The 14,993-nt window shown below is 39.4% G+C and overlaps 1 long non-coding RNA gene across 7 annotated transcripts in view; it reads left to right on the top strand.

Moving 5' to 3' along the window:
• LOC147364805 (uncharacterized) overlaps nt 1–14,993 on the top strand; it is a 131,121-nt gene that overhangs the window by 33,766 nt on the left and 82,362 nt on the right. The window contains exon 4 of one of the 7 annotated variants that reach the window (XR_015135015.1): nt 6,492–6,598. The exons of the other annotated variants lie outside the window; for them this stretch is intronic. This is a non-coding gene — a long non-coding RNA (uncharacterized LOC147364805). Of the gene's footprint in view, nt 1–6,491; nt 6,599–14,993 lie in introns of those variants that run through there. 7 annotated transcript variants of the gene reach the window in all.

The raw sequence follows: 14,993 nt of genomic DNA, 5'->3' as shown, positions 1-14,993 counted from the left end.
AGACCACCTGACCTGCCTCTTGAGAAATCTGTATGCAGGTCAGGAAGCAACAGTTAGAACTGGACATGGAACAACAGTCTGGTTCCAAATAGGAAAAGGAGTACATCAAAGGTGCATATTGTCACCCAGCTTGTTTAACTTATATGCAGAGTACATCATGAGAAACACTGGGCTAGAGGAAGCACAAGCTGGACTCAAGATTGCTGGGAGAAATATCAATAACCTCAGATATGCAGATGACACCATCCTTATGGCAGAAAGTGAAGAAGAACTAAAGAGCCTCTTGATGAAAGTGAAAGAGGAGAGTGAAAAGCTGGCTTAAAACTCAACATTCAGAAAACTAAGCTCATGGCATCTAGTCCCATAACTTCATGTCAAATAGATGGAGAAACAATGGAAGCCAGTGACAGACTTTATTTTGGGAGGCTCCAAAATCACTGCAGATGGTGACTGCAGTCATGAAATTAAAATCGCTTGCTTCTTGGAAGAAAAGCTATGACCACCCTAGACAGCATATTAAAAAGCAGAGACATTACTTTGATAACAAAAGTTCATATAGTCAAAGCTGTGGTTTTTCCAGTAGTCATGTATGGATGTGAGAGTTGGAGTATAAAGAAAGCTGAGTGCTGAAGAACTGGTGCTTTTGAACTGTGGTGTTGGAGAAGGCTCTTGAGAGTCCCTTGGACTGCAAGGAGACCCAACCAGTCCATCCTAAAGGAAATGAGTCCTGAATATTCATTGGAAGAACTGATGTTGAAGCTGAAACTCCAATACTTTGGCCACCTGATGCAAAGAACTGACTCTTTGGGGAAAAAATCCTGATGCTGAGCAAGATTGAAGGCAGGATAAGGGGACGACAGAGGATGAGATGGTTGGGTCGCATCAACGACTGGATGGACAAGAGTTTGAGTAGGCTCTGGGAGTTGGTGATGGACAGGGAAGCCTGGCGTGCTGCAGTCCATGGGGTGCAAAGAGTCAGACACGACTGAACAACTGAACTGAATGAAACAATTTCAATTTTATATAGAATATTATTTGATTTCATTTCAATATGTAGTCATTAAGAGAAGATAAATAGAAACAATATATAGAAGCAACAGCATATACATTACCAAATTGGGCTGACAACCTGCATCCAGACTTGAAGACTGCTGGGAAGTCCCTCTTTAACAGCATCTGGAGTCTCAGTTGGGAAAGGATCCCAAGCAGTGCATCCACACCCAAGGGTGAGACTTCAGATTGCAGTTTTGTGGGCTCCCGCTTATAATCCCAAGCCACACACTGGTATTATCAGTTTGCATGCACAAATACAGCTCTGGTTTTAACCTTTGCAATGCTGTTTGTTTCACCTCATGAGTCATACTGCTGCTGCTCAGTTGTGTCTGACTCTCTTTGTGACCTGATGGACTATAGCTCTCCAGGCTCCTCTGTCCATGGGATTTCCCATTCCAGGAAATACTGGAGTGGGTTGCCATTTCCTTCTCCAGCAGATCTTCCCAACCTAGGAATTGAACCTGTGTCTCTTGCATCTCTTGCATTGGCAGTTATTCAGCAGGCTGGCCAAGGGCTTAAGGGATTGCAAGACCCATTCCCTTTCTTATCTAAAGTGCTTCTTGATTTGCTGGTAACAGTTGGCATGCTATGGGCAGGCATGTAGTCCAGGAAAGGTCCAGGCTCGATCAGAATTCAGTCAGAGGCCTGCTCTCCTACTTTTGAAGCCTGAACAAGACTATCTCCATTTTAATTTCCCTACAACTAGAAATACTTTAAATATCAAGTCTTTGAATATTTAAAGTTATTTGAATAACTTTGAATGTATCAGGTGGCTCTAAAAATTTTGCATCTCAACACATAGTCTCCTTTTTTTACTGCTCTAAATTTAGCAACTCTTTCTGAGACTATAATCTTATGACGAATCATTTCATTCTGGATTTTTTCACCTAGAAATAATTTACTGCAGACTTTGGCTTTACTGAGGCACACTTTTTTTATGTTTAATTGGAGGATAGTTACTTTACAATATGGTAATGATTTCTGCCGTACATCAGCATGAATCAGCCACAGGTATACATACGTCCCCTCCCTCTTGAACCTCCCATTTTCCTCCCCACACCACCCTTTGAGGTTGTCACAGAGCACCAGCTTTGTATCCCTGTATCATATGGCAAATTTCCCCTGCCTATCTGCTTTACATATGATAATATATGTATTTCAATGCTACTCTCTTAAATCATCCCTCCTTCTCCTTCCTCCATTGTCTCCAAAAGTCTGTCCTTTATGTCTGCATATTCTTTGCTGCCCTGCAAATAGAATCTTTCTAGATTCCATATATATGCATTATATATGATATTTGTTATTCTCTTTCTGACTTACTTCACTCTGTATAATAGGCTCTAAGTTCATCCACTTCATCATAACTGACTCAAATGAGTTCTTTTTTATACCTGAGTAATATTCTATTGTGTATATGTACCACATCTTCTTTACTCATCTGTTGATGGACATCTAGGTTACTTCCATGTCCTAGCTATTGTAAATAGTGTGGCAATGAACATTGGGGTATATGTGTCTTTTTCTGTTATGGTTCCCTCAGGGTATATGCCCAGTAGTGGGATTGTTGGATCATATGGTAGCTTTAATCTTAGGTTTTTAAGGAATCTCCATACTGTTCTTCACAGTGGCTGCAACAATTTACATTCCCACCAACAGTGCAAGAGTGTTCCCTTTGCTCCACACCCTTCCCAACATTTACTGTCTGTAGACATTTTGATGATGACCATTTTAACCCATGTGAGATACCTCTGATACCTCGTTGTAGTTTTGATTTGCAGTTCTCTAATAATAAGCAACGTTGAGCATCTTTTCATGTGTTTATTAGCCATCTGTATGTCTTCTTTGGAGAAATGTATGTTTGTGTCTTTTGCTCATTTTTTGATTGGATTGTTTGTTTTTCTGGTATGAGGTGGTTGTATATTTTGGAGATTAATCCTTCATCAGTTGTTTAATTTGCTATCATTTTCTCCCATTCTGAGGGTTGTCTTTGCACCTTGCTTATAGTCTCCTTCACTGTGCAAGAGCTTTTAAGTTTAATTAGGTTCCATTTATTTATTTTTGTTTTTATTTCCATTACTCTAGGAAGCGAGTCATAGAGGATCTTGCTGTGATTTATGTCAGAGTGTTATGCTTATGTTTTCTTCTTAGAATTTTGTAGTTTCTGGTCTTACATTTAGGTCTTTAATCCATTTTGAGTTTATCTTTGTGTGCAGTGTTAAGAATTTCGCTATTCATTCCTTTATGCACAACTGACCAATTTTCCCAGCACCACTTGAGGAGACTGTCTTTTCTCTATTGTATATTTTTGCCTCCTTTTCAAAGATAAGGGCCCATAGGCACATGGATTTGTCTCTGGGCTTTCTATTCTGTTCCATGGGTCTATATTTGGAGGCACAAAGTTTGAATCTCATGCTCATGCCCCTTTTATACTCCAGTAATAAAATGAAACACAAGTTGTTATGAATGGAGTTTCGAACAGCATTTGAGGTGTTGGTTCCCAAAATAGTTCAGTTTGGGACAGAGCGAGTACTTTTAGGGAGAAAAACATGAAGCACTTTGAAGAACTGAACAATTAAAAATATAGAAATAGTTACCTATGTGTGAGTACAGTAGAAACACACAATACAGGATGATCAAAAGAGTGAGTCAAGGAAACTTGGAAGATACGAGGTTTTGATTTGGACATGATATCCTAGTCATATCCATCCTTAAGGCAGTTGTCTGTATAACGCAAAGTATCTCATTTAATCATACATAGTGAACTAAAATGGATTTGTCCAATGTCAGTCCATAAATTCTCTCTCCTGAAAGGCCTTCTAATAGAAGGAATCACTCCTCCTGTGCTAGTTCTGTGCTCTTTGCTTACATTCACTGTGCACACATCACCCTCTGTTATAACTTTGCTTTTTAATGGAGTTTTCCTATGCTTGACTTTGAACACCTTGAGGGCAGAAACTATCTGTGAATCTTAGTACTGTGTCTTAATCAAAATAAATGCTTTATGAATTGATAGATAGTTGATGACTAGGTAACAATGTTAAACTGAATACTTGACAGTAAAAGTTAAGACTTTAAAAAAGTATTTTATTGGCATTTGTTTTTATTTTTCTTTGTTTTTAATTGAAGGATAGTTACAATATTGTGTTTGTTTCTGCCAAACATCAACATGGATCAGCCGTAGGTATACATAAGTCCTCTCCCTCTTGAACTTCCCTCCCACCTTCTACCCTATTCGACTCTTCTATATTGTCACAGAGCCCTGGTTTGAGTTCCCTGAGTCATACAGTAAATCCCCACTGGCTATCTATTTTACATATGTAGGTGTATATGTTTCCACGCTACTCTCTCCTTTAGTCCCACCTGCTCCTTCATACCCTCCACACACATGTCCCCTGTATCTGCGTCTCCATTGCTGCAAATAGGTTCATCAGCACCATCTTTCTAGATTCCATATATATGCATCAATATATGATATTTGTTTATCTCTTTTTGACTTACTTCACATTGCATAATAGGCTCCTAGGTCCATCACACTATAGCATTGAGTCAAATGAGTTTCTTTTTATGGCTGAAAAATATTCCATCATATTTATGTACCTGGGCTTGCCTGGTCGCTCAGATAGTAAAGAATCTGCCTAAAATTCAGGAGACCTGGGTTCAATCCCTGGGTCAGGAAGATCCCCTGGAGAAGGGAATGGCTACCCACTCCAGTATTCTTGCCTGGAGAATCCCATGGGGAGTCTGGCTAGCTGTGGTCCACAGGGTTGCAAAGAGTAAGACACGACTTAGACTCAGATACAGCTGAGCACAGCTTCTTTATCCATTCATCTGTTGATGGACATCTAGGTTGCTTCCATGTCCTAGCTATTGTAAACAGTGCTGCAGTGAATATGTTGGTACATGTGTCTTTTTCAATTTTGGTTTTCTCAGGGTATATGCTCAGCAGTGGGATTGTTGGGTCATATGGTAGTTTTATTTCTAGTGTTTTAAGGAATCTCCACACTGTCTTCCATAGTGGCTGTATCAATTTACATTCCACTGACGGTGCAAGAGGGTTCCCTTTACTCCACACCCTCTCCAGCATGTATTGCTTATAGATTTTTTTGATGATGGCCATACTGCCTGATATGAGGTGATATTTCATTGTAGTTTTGATTTGCATTTCTCTGATAAAGGGAGATGTTGAGCATCTTGTCATGTGTTTATTAGCCATCTGTATGTCTTTAGAGAAATGTCTTTATGTCTTTTGCCCACTCTTTGTTGGGTTCTTTGTTTTTCTGATACTGAGCTGCATAAGCTGCCTGTATATTTTGGAAATTAATCCTTTGTCGATTGTTTCATTTGCTATTATTTTCTCCCATTTTGAGATTTGTCATTTCACCTTGTTTATAGTTTCCTTTGCTGTGCAAAAGCTTTTAAGTTTAATTACGCCCCACCTGTTTGTTTTTGTTTTTATTTCTATTACTCTAAGAGGTGGGTCATAGAGGATCTTGCTGTGATTTATGTCAGAGAGTGTTCTGCCTAAGTTTTCCTCTAAGAGTGTTATAGTTTCTGGTCCTATGTTAAGGTCTTTAGTCCATTTTGAGTTTAACTTTGTGTATACTCTTAGGAAGTGTTCTAACTTTGTTCTTCTACATGTAGCTGTCCACTTTTCCCAGCACCACTTATTGAAGAGACTCTCTTTGCTTCATTGTATATTCGTGCCTTCTTTGTCAAAGATGAGGTGCCCATAGGTGCATGGGTTAATCTCTGGGCTTTCTATCTTGTTCCATTGGTCTGTATTTCTGTTTTTATGCCAGTACCATACTATCTTCATAACTATAGCTTTGTAGTATAGTATGAAGTCAGGAAGTCTGATTCCTCCAGTTCCATTCTTTTTTCTCAAGATTGCTTTTGCTATTTGGGATCTTTTGTATTTCCATACAAACTTTTTGTTCTAGTTCTAGAAATTTTTTGTTCTAGTTCTGTGAAAAGTGCCATTAGCAATTTGATGGGGATTGCATTGAATCTATAAATCTCATTTGGTAGTATATTCATTTTCACAATATTGATTCTTCCAACCTAGGAACATGGAATATATCTCCAGCTACTTATATCTTTTTTATTTCTTTCATCAGTCTTATAGTTTTCTATATACAGCTCTTCTATCTCATTAGATAGGTTTATTCCTAGGTATTTTTTTTTTTTTAAATGATAAATGTGATTGATTCCTTAATTTCTCTTTCTGATTTATTGTTAGTGTACAGGAATGCAAGTGATTTCTGTATCTTGATTTTGTATACTGTGACTTTACTAAATTCACTTATTAGCTCTAATAGTATTCTGATAGTGTGTTTAGGGTTTTCTGTGTGTAATATCATGTTGTCTGAAAACAGAGTTTAACTTTTCTTTTCCAATCTGGATTCCTTTCATTTCTTTTTCTTCTCTGATTGTCATAGCTGCTGCTGCTGCTAAGTCGCTTTAGTCATGTCCAACTCTATGTGACCCCATAGACGGCAGCCCACCAGGCTCCCCCGTCCCTGGGATTCTCCAGGCAAGAACACTGGAGTGGATTGCCATTTCCTTCTCCAATGAGTGAAAGTGAAAAGTGAAAGTGAAGTCGCTCAGTTGTGTCTGACTCTTAGCGACCCCATGGACTGCAGCCCACCAGCCTCCTCCATCCATGGGATTTTCCAGGCAAGAGTACTGGAGTGGGGTGCGATTGCCTTCTCCGTTGTCATAGCTAGGGCTTCCAAAACTTTGTTGAATAATAGTGAGCATCCTTGTCTTACTACTTATCTTAGAGGGAATGCTTTCAGTTTTTCACTATTGAGAATAATGTTTGCTATGGGTTTATCATATATGGCCTTTACTATGTTGAGGTAGGTTCCTTTGATGGTGTTCTTTTTTTTTTTTTTTTTAAGAATATTTATTTGGCTTCATCAGAACTTTGCAGCTTGAGGTGGTGCTTGAGGCTATAGCATGTAGAATTTTAGTTCCCTGACCAGGGATTAAACCTGTATCCCCTGCATTGCAAAGCAGATTCTTAACCACTGAAACACCAGGGAAATCTCAAAGAGACTTTGGACTTCTGAGACACTTCATATCAGCTGTTTCACTAGGGCTTCACCTTATCACCTTTTCCTTCAAGTGCATTCAAGAGTAGTGATTCTGAACTTATACAACCGAATAAGTTGCTTTTTCCCTTTCTGTAAGGTTAGGAGTAAGAACCTAGAGAGTGTCATGCTGAGTGAAGTAAGTCAGAGAAGGAGAAATATCCTATGATATCCCTTGTATGTGTAATCTAAAAAGAAATGATACAAATGAAATTAGTTACAGAACAGAAACAGACTTAACAGACCTACAGGGCTTATGGTTGGGGGAGAGGAGGATGAAGGGGAGAGAGAGAGTTTGGGATGGACATGTAGACACTACTATATTTAAAATGGATAACCAACTAGGACTTACTGTATAGCACATGGAACTCTGGTCAATATCATGTGGCAACTTGGGTGGGAGGGGGATTTGGGGGGAGAATGGATACATGTATATGTGGGGCTGAGTCCCTCCAAAGACTTTTTTTTTTTATATTACTACATAAGGTGTCATGAAGTAATTTGAAGAATTTTATCCTCCTTGTCAAAATTAATCCCTCCAATGAGGTGAGGACCCACCAAGAAATGTTAATGGCTAGGTGAGAACTGCTAAATAGATCTTAGGTAAACTGTACAGATGCTATGAAATCTGACTCTATGAGTATTATTTAGAATATATCAATTCTGTTTTTTCTATCTCAGTAGTTTATGATATCCATCATAATAAAAAATCTTTTAACTTCTTTCAAACCAAAACTGAGGGGGAAAAAATTCACTAATCTTGGGAACTGACTTGTGTGTGTGTGTCTATGGCCACGCTGAGTGGCTTGCAGAATCTTAGTTCCCTGACCAGGACTTGAGCACACGGAGGTGAAAGTGCCAAGTCCTAATTGCTGGACTGCCGAGGAATTCACAGGGGTTGATTTTAGAAGTGATGTATAGAGCACAATAGCACTAAAGAACCTGTTTTTGACCTGTTAAGCCATTAAGTTGTTAGAGTTTTGTAATATTCATGTTTATAAAATCATGCCTTTGTTTATAATACATTTATTTGTAAAATATTACTCTTCATTTCTCTTGTATATTTGCTGCAAATTGGGGGGAAAATGGCAATCATTTTACTGGCAGCATCATACACTTTCATTACTATTGTAAACATCACTGTTGAGAACGAATATATCATTACTAATTATTGAAGATGCATGTTTCACCGAATGTTGCACAATAGTTAGCTGCAAAAATAATGAAAACCTAAGTCTTCCTTCCAGCAAAATACCCTAGTATAAATTATTTGACCTTCAACTGATTGGTAATCTGAAAGCTGTAAAGAAATCTGTAAGCGTTTTATAGAATTGTTTCCAAATAGAAAAAAACAACAATCAGGAATCAGAACTTAGTAAAATTCTCCACACTGCCTGCTAACTCAGTTTTTTTAATCTGCTTTACAGTTATTTCAGGTTTCTCCTACTTTCTTCAAGTTCATACTCCAGCCTTTCAAAGAATATGTTCAATTTATAATTCTGCCAAGGCATCTTCACCTCTCAAATCTTGATCTAAGATTATATCCTCTTACTCAAGGCAGAAAATGGCTACCTACTCCTTAGATCCCATGTCTAACCCCAAGCCAGTCCCTAATTCCCTCAAAGACTTCTGTCATAGTTCATATTTATCTTCAGCCTCAGCTTTCACCAGCACATTGATGTTTTTATTTCTTTCTTATTTTAAAATTTCTCTACCCTTCTGCATCACCACTTCACTTACCTTCACAGATAAAGTATTTGAAAGAACAATGTCTATTACATCCCTTACATTACCATCTCTTTATTCCTAAAACACATTGCATTATGGTTTCTGACACCATTAGTCCTAAAAAACTAGCTTCACCACCGTAGTAAGGACATTGTATGCTTTTCAATGGTTGCCCTGGCTATAATAGAACTGGAAAAAGTCACTCAGTTCTTGAAGATCATGCTTACTTTGGGCTATATGATTAGTGCTGACATTCTTTCCCAGTTTTTCTCTTACTTCAATGTGCTATGACCTCCTCTACTCATCTTTAAATGCTCTTCAGTCTCTATTTTTACCTTTCTTCTTACTATATAAGTTACCCTTCAATAAACCCATCCATTTCTGAGATTGATGGACTAATTGACTTCATAGATATATTTGTTGAGTACTCTCTGTGTGCCAGTAAGCTACATACCTCCATCGCTAGTCCTGACCTCATTTCTGACCTCCAAACCCATTTCATATTGCAGTCATCCTATTTCATAACAACATAAAAAAAGCCAAAAACCTCAAGCTATTAAGCCCTTAATGAATGCAGGCACAGAATAAAGATTCAAAAATTGCTTACTGCTGCTACTGCTAAGTTGCTTCAGATCAGATTAGTCGCTTAGTCATGTCCAACTCTTTGCGACCCCATGAATCACAGCACGCCAGGCCTCCCTGTCCATCACCAAGTCCCGGAGTTCACTCAGACTCATGTCCATCGAGTCAGTGATGCCATCCAGCCATCTCATCCTCTGTTGTCCCCTTCTCTTCTTGCCCCTAATCCCTCCCAGTGTCAGAGTCTTTTCCAATGAGTCAACTCTTCGCATTAGGTAGCCAGAGTACTGGAGTTTCAGCTTCAGCATCATTCCTTCCAAAGAAATCCCAGGGCTGATATCTTTCAGAATGGACTGGTTGGATCTCTTTGTAGTCCAAGGGACTCTCAAGAGTCTTCTCCAACACCACAGTTCAAAAGCATCAATTCTTCAGTGCTCAGCCTTCTTCACAGTCCAACTCTCACATTCATACATGACCACAGGAAAAACCATAGCCTTGACTAGACGAACCTTTGTTGGCAAAGTAATGTCTCTGCTTTTCAATGTGTTATCTAGGTTGGTCATAACTTTCCTTCCAAGGAGTAAGCGTCTTTTAATTTCATGGCTGCAGTCACCATCTGTAGTGATTTTGGAGCCCCCAAAAATAAAGTCTGATACTATTTCCACTGTTTCCCCATCTATTTCCATGAAGTGATGGGACTGGATGCCATGATCTTCATTTTCTGAATGTTGAGCTTTAAGCCAACTTTTTCACTCTCCACTTTCACTTTCATCAAGAGGCTTTTGAGTTCCTCCTCACTTTCTGCCATAAGGGTGGTATCATCTGCATATCTGAGGTTGTTGATATTTCTCCCGGCAAACTTGTTTCCAGCTTGTGTTTATTCCAGCCCAGCGTTTCTCATGATGTACTCTGCATATAAGTGAAATAAGCAGGGTCACAATATACAGCCTTGATGAACTCCTTTTCCTATTTGGAACCAGTCTGTTGTTCCATGTCCAGTTCTAACTGTTGCTTCCTGACCTGCGTACAAATTTCTCAAGAGGCAGATCAGGTGGTCTGGTATTCCCATCTCTTTCAGAATTTTCCACAGTTTATTGTGATCCACACAGTCAAAGGCTTTCACATAGTCAATAAAGCAGAAATAAATGCTTTTCTGGAACTATCTTGCTTTTTCCATGATCCAACGGATGTTGGCAGTTTGATCTCTGGTTCCTCTGCCTTTTCTAAAACCAGCTTGAACATCAGGAAGTTCACGGTTCACATATTGCTGAAGCCTGGCTTGGAGAATTTTGAGCATTACTTTACTAGTGTGTGAGATGAGTGCAATTGTGCAGTAGTTTGAGCATTCTTTGGCATTGCCTTTCTTTGGGATTGGAACGAAAACTGACCTTTTCCAGTCCTGTGGCCACTGCTGAGTTTTCCAAATTTGCTGGCATATTGAGTGCAGCACTTTCACAGCATCATCTTTCAGGATTTGGAATAGCTCGACTGGAATTCCATCACCTCCACTAGCTTTGTTTATAGTGATGCTTTCAAAGGCCCACTTGACTTCACATTCCAGGATGTCTGGCTCTAGGTCAGTGATCACATCATCGTGATTATCTGGGTCATGAAGATCTTTCTTGTACAGTTCTGTGTATTCTTGCCATCTCTTCTCAATATCTTCTGCTTCTGTTAGGTTCATACCATTTCTGTCCTTTATCGAGCCCATCTTTGCATGAAATGTTCCTTTGGTATCTCTGATTTTCTTGAAGAGATCCCTAATCTTTCCCATTCTGTTGTTTTCCTCTATTTCTTTGCATTGATCGCTGAAGAAGGCTTTCTTATCTCTTCTTGCTATTCTTTGGAACTCTGCATTCAGATGTTTATATCTTTCCTTTTCTCCTTTGCTTTTTGCTTCTCTTCTTTTCACAGCTATTTGTAAGGCCTCCCCAGACAGCCATTATGTTTTTTTGCATTTCTTTTCCATGGGAATGGTCTTGATCCCTGTCTCCTGTAAAATGTCATGAACCTCATTCCGTAGTTCATCAGGCACTCTATCTATCAGATCTAGGCACTTAAATCTTTTCTCACTTCCACTGTATAATCATAAGGGATTTGATTTAGGTCATACCTGAATGGTCTAGTGGTTTTCCCTACTTTCTTCAATTTAAGTCTGAATTTGGCAATAAGGAGCTCATGATCTGAGCCATAGTCAGCTCCTCGTCTTGTTTTTGCTGACCGTATAGAGCTTCTCCATCTTTGGCTGCAAAGAATATAATCAGTCTGATTTCGGTATTGACCATCTGGTGATGTCCATGTATAGAGTCTTCTCTTGTGTTGTTGGAAGAGGGTGTTTGCTATGACCAGTGCATTTTCTTGGCAAAACTCTATTAGTCTTTGCCCTGCTTCATTCCGTATTCCAAGGCCAAATTTGCCTGTTACTCCAGGTGTTTCTTGACTTCCTACTTTTGCATTCCTTCCAGTCCCCTATAATGAAAAGGACATCTTTTTTGGGTGTTAGTACCAAAAGGTCTTGTAGGTCTTCATAGAACCGTTCAACTTCACCTTCTTCAGCATTACTGGTTGGAGCATAGACTTGGATTACTGTAATATTGAATGGTTTGCCTTGGAAACGAACAGAGATCATTCTGTCATTTTTGAGATTGCATCCAAGTACTGCATTTTGGACTCTTTTGTTGACCATGATGGCCACTCCATTTCTTCTGAGGGATTCCTGCCCGCAGTAGTAGATATAATGGTCATCTGAGTTAAATTCACCCATTGCAGTCCATTTCAGAGTCGTGTCCAACTCTGTGCGACCCCACAGATGGCAGCCCACCAGGCTCCGCCATCCTTGGGATCCTCCAGGCAAGCACACTGAAGTGGGTTGAGATTTCCTTCTCCAATGCAAGAAAGTGAAAAGTGAAAGTGAAGTCGCTCAGTTGTGTCCGACTCTTCATGACCCCATGGACTGCAGCCTACCAGGCTCCTACATGCATGGGATTTTCCAGGCAAGAGTACTGGAGTGGGTTGCTGTTGCCTTCACCAGAACGATTGCTTACTGAAGGAATTAGTAAATTTCCCCTGACTCATCCCAGGAATTTCAGAATACTCAGAATCACAAGACTCAATATTAATGAAAGAGAAAGGGTCAACGTATATAAACACATGTTTAGTTATTTAACTTCTATGCAGAGTACATCATGAGAAACGCTGGGCTGGAAGAAGCACAAGTTGGAATCAAGATTGCTGGGAGAAATATCAATAACCTCCGATATGCAGATGACACCACCCTTATGGCAGAAAGTGAAGAGGAACTAAAAAGCTTCTTGATGAAAGTGAAAGAGGAGAGTGAAAAAGTTGGCTTAAAATTCAGCATTCAGAAAATGAAGATCATGGCATCTGGTCCCATCACTTCATGGGAAATAGATGGGGAAACAGTGGAAACAGTGTCAGACTTTATTTTTGGGGGCTCCAAAATCACTACAGATGGTGACTGCAGCCATGAAATTAAAAGACGCTTACTCCTTGGAAGAAAAGTTATGACCAACCTAGACAGCATATTGAAAAGTAGAGACATTACTTTGCTAACAAAGGTCCATCTAGTCAAGGCTGTGGTTTTTCCTGTGGTCATGTATGGATGTGAGAGTTGGACTGTGAAGAAGGCTGAGTGCTGAAGAATTGATGCTTTTGAACTGTGGTATTGGAGAAGACTCTTGAGTCCCTTGGACTACAAGCAGATCCAACCAGTCCATTCTAAAGGAGATCAGCCCTGGGATTTCTTTGGAAGGAATGATGCTAAAAGCTGAAACTCCAGTACTTTGGCCACCTCATGCGAAGAGTTGACTCATTGGGAAAGACTCTGATTCTGGGAGGGGTTGTGGGCAGGAGGAGAAGGGGACGACAGAGGATGAATGGCTGGATGGCATCACTGACTCGATGGACGTGAGTCTGCGTGAATTCCGGAGTTGGTGATGGACAGGGAGGACTAGCGTGCTGCGATTCATGGGGTTGCAAAGAGTCGGACACGACCGAGCGACTGAATTGAACTGAAATAAGCCTCAGATGAACACAAGGTGCATATTTTATGGCCTTGCATTTTAAACATATGTCAATTTCTAGTTCCACCTCTTGCCAACTAGGTAACCATAGATAAAGTACTTGATTCATTCATTCAACAACAAATAGGATAATAATACCGACCTTACAGAGTTTTGTGAATATAAAACAAGAATACGTGGGGTTCACCTAATACATAGTGCCTATAATTAAGCAGGTTCTCAGTAAATGGCATCTATGACTATTTCACTTATGTAAAAAATTCACCTGTGCAATTCTGACTTTGGCTCTAAATGACAAATCCTTACTATACTAGGTCCTTGAAAGCTTCAGAATGGAGTAAAAATTATTAAACTTTTGGGAGTTACCATTGGATTTTGTTGGTTATTTGAGAATTGTTGGCTGCCTATTTATTATATTATTATAATCTCTATTATTTACTCTGTAAAAATTTAAATAACTGTAATGGTAGTAATACAAATGATAATAATACCTTCTACTTATTATAAATATCCCATGGGTCTTTCCTCATGTTTAGATTATCTCTAATGCATGATAGAAACTACAAGGAGGTATTGTTGCTTAGTATTTTATGAAAGAGAAAAGAGGTTCAAAGAGATCAGTGAGTTAATGTCACATTTAATAAATGTGATAAGATTTTAGTCTGGCTGTTTTGACTCAAAGCCTGTGCTTTTTCCAACAGTATATCACATTGCCTCAGTGACTATTATGCTTCTCTCATACATCTTTACTCCACCTGAAAGACCTGATTCTGATAACTCTATTTTAAGCTATGTATGAGCTAATGGATTGTAGCCTGGGAGCCAAGATTCAGGTGGGTCAAGGTCTAATGGAATCTGTCCTCTAATCTGTTTCCAAACCCTTCTAACAACCCAAGCCTGGATTGTTCCATTGGTTTGAATGTTTTCTTGTGGGCTTCCAAATCTTGTGCCTTAGTAGCTCTGATTAACTAGGCCATGGAAATTCAAGGAAAGAGGCCCTTCATCTTTTTCTCCATGACCAGTTCAAGCCTTTTCAGGGACAGAAAGCACCATGCTAGATGAGTGGTTTAGGATTACAACATTAATCTCTGTTCTGGGCCAGGACTGGTGCAATAACCTGGCCCCTAGCTCCAAGTAGGGTTTTTATACCTTGCTTCCTTGAAATTCTCCAGGGCATGTTCCTCTAGGTCCCCAGATCACTGAACGCTTAATTTCCCTGATCTTTGACGTCACTAGGGTATGACCTATCTGAACTATGGTGTCCTGAACTTACTTCCTGGCTGTAGTGTGCCAGGACACACACAGCTTAACCCTTTCACTCCTAATCCATCACTCACTGAGTACAAAGGTCACTAGTCTGACAGTTGAAACATCTCATTCAGAGTCCCAAGTCTTTCATGGTTATGAAAAATTTTCTAATTTCTTTGTGAAAACTAGAATTAAAATAATTATAAAACTGTATATAGTGATCAAACTCTATATATTAAAAAAAAAT

This window comes from Bos grunniens, chromosome 10 (assembly GCF_055505025.1).
Source record: "Bos grunniens cultivar Pamir isolate PY7600 chromosome 10, Bosgru_T2T1.0, whole genome shotgun sequence".
NCBI lineage: Eukaryota > Metazoa > Chordata > Mammalia > Artiodactyla > Bovidae > Bos > Bos grunniens.
The sequence above is the reverse complement of the archived record's forward strand: the minus strand, read 5'-3'. Positions and strand labels throughout refer to the sequence as shown.